Source organism: Centruroides sculpturatus, unplaced genomic scaffold (assembly GCF_000671375.1).
Source record: "Centruroides sculpturatus isolate CEXI.00-Female unplaced genomic scaffold, Cexi_2.0 scaffold237, whole genome shotgun sequence".
NCBI classification, from domain to species: Eukaryota; Metazoa; Arthropoda; class Arachnida; order Scorpiones; family Buthidae; genus Centruroides; species Centruroides sculpturatus.
In genome coordinates this window covers 235,622-244,330 of record NW_019384532.1, presented here as the reverse complement: position 1 = coordinate 244,330, position 8,709 = coordinate 235,622, and the positions used below count along the sequence as shown (strand labels likewise).

The 8,709-nt window shown below is 27.7% G+C and overlaps 1 long non-coding RNA gene across 3 annotated transcripts in view; it reads left to right on the top strand.

Annotated features, from left to right (window-relative positions):
• LOC111623067 overlaps window positions 1-8,224 on the top strand; it is a 43,299-nt gene extending 35,075 nt beyond the window's left edge. For 2 of the 3 annotated variants that reach the window (XR_002756384.1, XR_002756385.1), the window contains exon 3: window positions 8,143-8,224. This is a non-coding gene — a long non-coding RNA (uncharacterized LOC111623067). Of the gene's footprint in view, window positions 1-6,221; window positions 6,407-8,142 lie in introns of those variants that run through there. The other variant, XR_002756386.1, reaches the window with a different exon arrangement.
• Window positions 8,225-8,709: the final 485 nt, after the last annotated feature.

The following is an 8,709-nucleotide window of genomic DNA, read 5'->3' as shown; positions in this document are numbered from 1 at the left end:
ACATATATTACATTACATTTCTACTTCAGATATACTAATAATACATTCTAATAATACTAATATATCCTAAAAATAGCAGATTGTCATTGGAAACGGCAAAAGAGTGGAAACATCATTCGCACTTGTTCGAAGAAAGTCCATTGTTCGTCTCACGTAACTGCCGAACGGAAAGTCCGTTGTTCGCAGCAAGTCCGTTGCTCGAGTCACGTAACGGCCAAACAGAAAGTCCGTTATTCGCAGCGTCCGTTATTCGAGGCGTACGTTATACGAGGCACCACTGTATTTATTTATTTATCTTGTATTATGCTTTATAATAATGATACTTTGATACTTAATAAATAAATTCTTAAAAAGTAAATAAAAATGTCTCAATATTTAATATTCAAGAAATATTATTTATGAATTCATAAAAAATTTTTAAATAAGTTAAAAATAAATTTACGAAGTAGTTTTCTTCATCTACATTATCAAATTTAGAAAACTAAAAATGAAAAATATTGTAAAAAGTATTATTTGACAAATCAGACTATATATAGCCTATATTTTATATATATATAAATAGTCAATGTTTTCATAAAATTCCAAAATATCTAATTAAACGAAGAAATGCACATTACAGTATATAGGTTAGTTTTGCAGAATTTAAAACTTTATATTTACGATTTTAATTATAAGGTAGTTTCAATAGAGCAGCAATAACACGACTACTCAATTTGAAAATTATAAATCACTAGTTCATTCCGAGATAATTCTGTCGAATGAACATTCTCAAATTAAGAATAATATATTAAAATAAATGAAAATAAATATATACTATAGTAAAGCATCATATGTCCGAAATAATTTGGCAAGGAGAACTGGATAAACCGTTCACACTCGGTATGGAAATAATATAAAGATAAACACCTTACAAAAAATAAAAATATTAATTATAATTATAATACAACAGTAAAAAATTTAAGGCATAGAAATTAATGGTGTAAAGTACGGGATAGTTCTGTCACTTTTTGAAAAAAATTCATAGCTTATTTGTTTCTTGAGATTTAATTGTTTTAAGAAATATAAAAGATCGTAATTCATTTCCTAAGTATTCATTAATTAAGTTCGTGTAAATATGCAACTAAATAAATTCTCTCAATTAATGACTCTGCCGAATAACCATACGGTGATACATTTTTAATAATAAATTTATCTTAAAGATTTAAAAATTCAAAACAAATTTACAATTAAAATAACTGAAAAATTTAATATATTTTTTGATAAATTTCATATACAAACAGATATGAAAGTAAAATGAATAATTTTTCAGTCGCTAATCGAAATCACACCAACTATTTGAATTCTTTTCCAATGGTTGGTCGATTTCTATCAGTTTATATTTAAATATTAACATTTATTCTTAATTAATGATCAAAATGTAAAAGTGTGAAGTAAAATCATTCTAACATATTGTATAAGTATGTACAGTACTTATAATAAACGATGAGACAATTGCACAGATTTTAGTGATTAATCAAAGCTAAATGAAAATTTAATTAGAAATAAGTTTTATTTATTTTTCGTTATTATTAATTTTGAATATAGTAGACTATATTATCAAATTATAAATAGAATAGATTTAAACATAAAATATGATTTTGATTTTAAAATTTATTAATTATTTAATATAGAAATGGTGCTATCAATCATGTCATAAATTATTACTTTTAATACTTGTAATAAAGCATTAAATGCTTATTAATAATTGTTATTCAGGCCATGTCCTCTGAAACAGAATTCAGATTGTATCCATATTATCATAAACTACAGAAATGTAAATATACATCTAAACATTAATTGTAAATAAAAAGATTTTTAATAACAAAATACAACATACGTAAGATTAATACGTCAAAGTCAAATATTATAATTTTTATTTATGATTATTATAAACATAAAGTAGGACGATTACCGTTACACTTTACAGTTTTGCAATTAACGTGTGTATATATATATATATATACATATATAAATTAATTGCAAAACTGTAAAGTGTGACGGTACATCTGAAATTCATTCATTATCAATTTTTTCAATCTATTTTTTATGCAATAGTATAACGCAGACTTTTCCTATGTGTATTTCTCATTACACAGAAAAACTTCATTTACAATTTATTAAGTGTACTTTTTAATTAAATTAGCCGCTCACTGATTATTCATAAATTTAAAAAACTTCATGTAAAAGCTAAATTATATATATGAACGCATTCTTTCCTCCTACTGCAGAATTTGAGAACGTGACTTAAACTTCGTTGTCAGATTAGTACACAAAAAAGCTTCTCATCAATTATTCCATCCACTCTGTCGCGAAATAAAATTGATCTTCTATATTGTAGAATATTCTAAAATACAGGTCTCTCCTTTTCAATAAATAATAATAACCTTTCATCATTAAATATTTTCTCTTTTCTACTGCAGAAACTGTTAAAGATCTGATTGATCTTCAACAATCAAAATAAAATACCAAATATGAATTCAGAATTTCCCATCTTTAGTATATTTTATAATCCTATCTGTCCTATTCCTTGTCAATATTTTCTTATTTAAATTTATTGGATATATAAACAAATTGTTGCACAAAACATAAAATATTGATGGTATGTAAAAATCGAATGTTTTATCTTTAATTATTGGACACATAAATATACAAATATTATTTTTCTATGATTTGAGAAGTAGAGAATAAATTATGCTTTTAAGTAACCATATATAAAAAAATATTGATAAATCATTCTTATTGCATTTATCAATATTTTTTTATATATGGTTACTTATTGCATTTTTATAAAATCATCAATTAAATTATTTAGTTATGCAACTAACCAAGTCATAAAAATAATTTTTATATAATTATATCAATAATTTCGATATTTTGCATATATTGTAAACTACTAAACGACGTTAATAATTTCAACAAGTAATAATTTATATAAAAGATGATAATTTACATTAAAATAAGTTCTTATTTCTTCTTCAAACGTCACTGTTTAAGCACATGCACGTACAAAATTCAACAAGTAACTTTCATCAATTATTATAAATCGATGGGAATGTTATCACGAATCTCATAGAAAAATAATTATAATTCAATTTAATAATAAAATGAATTATAAGAGTTAAGACTTTTTAATAATCAGAGTATGAAAATATTTATTAGCTATAGGAAATCCGGATTCAAGTTCAACCCGGGAAAAGGCGACTGCCTAGAATATGTTGTCTGTCCCACAATATCATGGTCTCACCCATTGTGGTCCTAGTGGAACCCACGAGGATACGTCTTAGGTACACAGGGCAGGAAGATTTAAAAACCAAAACAAGTCAAGATAATGACGAGAATTATATAATTGAATGCTGTTCATCTTCATGTATTGCAACTGCAATAAGCCACTGAAGCTTATATATCTAAAAATATTCCATTGAAAGCACAGATAAATTTATAAGTATGTAAATTCAAAAATATAAAAGTAACGAAGAAACTTCAATGTTTTTACCTGATTATCTTCATCTATTTAAAAATTATTTTATCTAATAAACAAATCTTCAACTTAAGTAAATTTACCATTTTAGTTATTGGTTAATTTAGAATGATAAATACGTTTAAAAAATTTTTTCAGTTTAATTAATTTGATTATCACGATTTAGCAGAATAAAATTGTATCAAAAATCAGATTAATTTACATAGAAAAAAATCTAGCAAAGAGTTGCTTAACCTTTTCGGTAACATTTGAAGGTGCCATCTGTTATGATATTTTATTATTAAAAACTTTTTATATTTTTACTGTTATAAAATAGAAAAAAGCTTAATTTTGAGAGTAGGAATGGGTTTTATAAATAAACTGTAAAGGCTAACGAGCAATCATTTATTGTGGCATCGTAACAATGTCGGGCTGTAATTTTTAATTATAATTTAAACTTATTTAATTTAAAATATATGTTTTCCACCTCAAATTAGAACTGGGCAAGACACTAGTCTTACTCTGTACATCATACTTTTTCCTTTAATTAACGATAAAAGTTTTGCATTAAAATAACGTGACTTCCAGTTTACATTGGAAGTTCGTATATAGGGGTCGGGGTCTCTTGTCCCTAAGGTTTCCACATCTTGTATCGTCTCTCATCTGTTCTCGAGATTAATAAAAGATAGACGGACGGACGACAGTTGGGAATTTATAGGTCTACAATTTTTTCAAATTGAGCCTAATAACGAGTAAAAGCGTCATTAAGTCCGACTTTACTCGAGATATGGCATACGATCCCTCTTTTTCGCTTTACCTCTTGACCTTTAACCACCAAAATTTAATAGTATCAATCCCCTAATACATAAAATTTTATTAAAATTTTCAAAAAATAAAAATTTCCTTGAAAAATTTCAGAAATTTTCGACAGAAAGCACAGGAATTATTAAGGTTCAAAGAGATTAAACAAAATCGTGCCACCCCCCACACATACTAACATCCATAAACACAGGAAAGATCCCCAGATTTTTTTTTTGCATTTAAGGCATCCTGAATCCAAAAGTGTAAAAAATCTTGGGGGTCATTTTATGACCGATCGCCATACATTCTCTCTGTTATAAATAACAGCCGGGAAAGTAAAAGAATGAATATATATCATCGAAGTTTGATGAATTTATATAACAAGAAGGATTAATTTATTTCTCTTGAAAGTGGCTTGGTTGGTTTGCAGTGGCGTGCCGTGACATTTGGTGATAGGGAAGCTGTGTTTCTGTAAGAAGCCGACTTCCAGGGGCAGTCAGTCAGTGATTGTCTAGGGTCCATTCGTATTCGTTATCAATTTTTTCAATCTATTTTTTATGCAATANATATCTATTAGCCGTAACTATCTTGTTATAATTTTCAATATTTATTTTATATTGTGTACTAATGTTAAATTTTATTCTATTTTGATTTCCAAATTGCTTTAATTTTACGAAAGAATCGATGCGAGATTTACGATTTTCGTGTCTTTTGCCAGCTATACTAAAATTATTTCAATCGTCAAAGCCAATCTCATTCTACACACTAATTTCATTTGAAAATAATAGGCAATACCAACAAACCAATTTTCGCATTTTTATGCATCCACAGAGACATTTTATATCTTCATAAATTTTATCGTGAAATTTTTTGTCGATGTATTTATATTTAATTTAGGCATTAATCTTTCTCTTTTAATAATGTTTTCTTTTTCATTATATGGTCTTAAGCCAAAACTTTTTGAAATAAATTTTCAATATCACAATTACATTCTAAATCGCTAGCCATAATATAAGGGCTAAAATTAAAAATAAAATTATAAAAACTTACTTGTTAAAATGAAATGTGTGATGAATATACAATTATACATACCTGGTACAAAATATTCAATTGTATGAATATAGTTTTGTGAAGAAACGTACATAAAAATAACATAAAATGTTTTTTTACTTTTTAAATATTAAAACAATCCGCTTAGTTAAAATTGCTCCCTACCAGTGGCTCGTGGATGGAATCAGAGACGATCGTGGTAGGTGTGCAGTGCGAGCATGTCTCATTCATTAAATTTAGTTGTAAATGATGCTGTCAGAATAACAGTTAATTTTTTTTAAATTATACAAGAATTGTACACGTTTTTTTCTACATCCCCTTAAAGATGGACGTACGAAATCGTAATATCACTGGTTTAACATTGAAATCCGTAATATAAAATCGCAGAGCGGAATAAAAATATCAAATATTTTAATGGATTTTTAAAACTCCTGTCAACTATACAGAACTATCATGAAAACATACCAGTAAATTCTTATCGGTTGGGTTAAGTTATAAATCTACTCACGAATCACGTAATCGGGCGAGGGTGGCCAAATATCTAGCGGGCAGGCGGCTAACAGCCCAGAACCGGTCCTGGATAGAATTGGATGCGGTATACGTGTAGCATCCACCCAAGGTCCTAGGCTTCCACCGGCTAAACCGGGTGAGGTTGGTGCTCTGTAAAACGCGTGCGCGAATCTGCCTTTTTGGATGCTGACAATACAGCGCTTCCACTCCGCCACTAATATTCGAATATACAATAGCAATCTTCTCTTTTTTTTTCACGTGTAGTATAGAAATTTGTAATAAGATACATAATGCGGTTATAATAAAATATTGTTCGATTATTTTCATATAATTAAAATTAATATGTACAGTATTTATTTTTTAGAAAATACAAGAGAAGCACCGCATCCACCGCTTCCAATGACGGCACGCCACTGTTGGTTTGTTTTGATGGGATAAGGTAACGCAAACACGAAGGCGATTTGTCAAGGAGAGATAACTACCAGAAGGATTTTCTACGGGGAATTGGCCCCTATTTAGCCGTTAGACACGTGAAGAAAATCCGGAAAAATCCACATGGCCAGTGCATCGGTCAAGCGTGAATTCGTGTTAAGAGTTAATTTTCTAAAACTTTATTTAAAGCAAGAAAATAAACAATTTAATTTAGTATAGTTTTATATCGGTAATGATAATATTTTGGAAAATATTAGACCTGCGTTTTTTAGCATTAAATAAAATTATTTGTATTGTTGTATTATAAAAGAATAAGTTTGTGAGATATATCACATGGTAAGAAATTCTACAAATTTGCATGTTAAATTTACATTTACAAATTAAAATATTATTTTATTACATTATTAAATATTCCAATTAGCATATTAGAAATATTTCTACGCATCTAATATAATGTTTACCAAGTAAAACTTGAAATTTATTTACGATCGGTTTTAAATCTATAAACTGTTATTAAAAATTGAATTAATTTTTATATTGATTTTAGTGTTACTAAAGCCATGCACCAACCAAAGCAAAATTATCGGGCATGCACCAATCAAAGCCAAATTATCGGCTAAACTAATGTTACTTTTAATGTTACTGCTAAAATGGTTATGAAAATATTCACATTTACCAAGAAGTATATCTGAATCTAAAATATATTTTTTCTTTTAATTATTTTACTTTTTCAAGTTAAACGTTCATTTTATATACTAGTTGTCCGTAAAAATCACTGTGAAATTTGATTTTTCAGGACATCCGCATTGAATATTTATAAAGTATTAGGACCTTTTAAATTATAAAGGATATTTTATATATTTGAAAACGTTGCATATAAAGTGTGAAAACAGGATCCTAAAAACTATAAAATGAAATGAAGAGAAAATTTATTCAAGATTTAGTATTTTTAATTGTAAGAATGTATTTCGATATAGCCTATATATTTCCATCTCTTGGCTTATCAATAATGGGGCCATATTCTGGTCATTGTCTCTGGTCTCTCGCAAGCCGGTCGCTGATTGGCTAATCCAAATGATTAGCCAATCAACGACTGGCTTGAGAGAGATGAGAGACCAGAGACAGTGACCAGAATATGGCCCATGGTTTCCAATATTTACATTTTAGAGGATTTTACAAATAACTTTAGATTTTATAACATTATTATAAACTTTTCATTCCTAAAAAATAAAAAAGTCGTTTAATGCACAGTTAAATTCATTTCATATGACGAGGAAAAGAAGACTGAATTTATGAACAAATTTTTTAATACTTTTATTTTGTTTTCTAGAATAAAACGAAGAAATCGTATTTAACAAGAATTATCGTATTTGTTATAAAATCATGATATATTGACGGTTTCTGTACGTTCGAGGAATTCAAATACAAGAGTAGAATGATGAAATTCCTCATAGAGTTATCAGAAACGTGAAAGAATCCACCTATTAAATGGGAGTTAAATATTGATTTGCAAAATACTGTACTTTTTTTTACGGAAATTGCAGAAACGCGATCTCAAATCTTAATGGCAGATTTTGCAATCTGGATTTAAATTTACGAAAAGGGTGGATTAGAGAGTTTTTATTATTATTCAAATGGTTACAAATGTAACCAATTTGAATAATAACCTTGCAAATGTAAGTCGAGATAAAAACAAATGTTTAAAAAAATTTCTAGGAAAAAAGTTTTAATGAAAAATTAGTACAATTACAAAATGTGTATAGTAATTAAAATAAATAGAATATTTTTTTTATTCTTTAAAATGTAATTTAGAATCAATTTAATATGTATTTATAAAAGCAATTATTAAATAGGTATGGACAGAGGCGGATTAAGGTCGGTTGAGGCCCCGGGCGCAGAAGAAAATATTAGGCACCTTAAAAAAGAGAGAGACAGAGTAAATAAAAATACATGTTAACTATATTTTTAAATAAATAAAAAAATGTTATGTACCATTAATGTTTTATTACCAATAAAGTTTGAATATAATATATCATTTATTAAAAATTTACCGCCGATTGTATCACGTGTATACTGTAATTCTTTATAATAAAATTTTTATGTAAATGTATATATATCAAAGAGATTTCGCCTTAGGCGCCAAATTTTGTCGCTACGTGATTAAGAAGTCATAAACTTAATAAAATTAGTATTTATTTATACACTTTATTTATTTAAAACTTCAAAAAATGGATAAATAAACACACAANTGCCACACTTACATACTTAGTAGGAAGGTGTTCAAATTTAGTGGGAACTGAAGTTTGAACTAGTGGGAAGCTTGTCTGCTATTTGCCAACAGTGTCGGTAATACCCGAGAGACAGTATCGGATTACTGGACGTGTCTAAGAGCAAACGGCCGAATTATCGAGATTGTACTG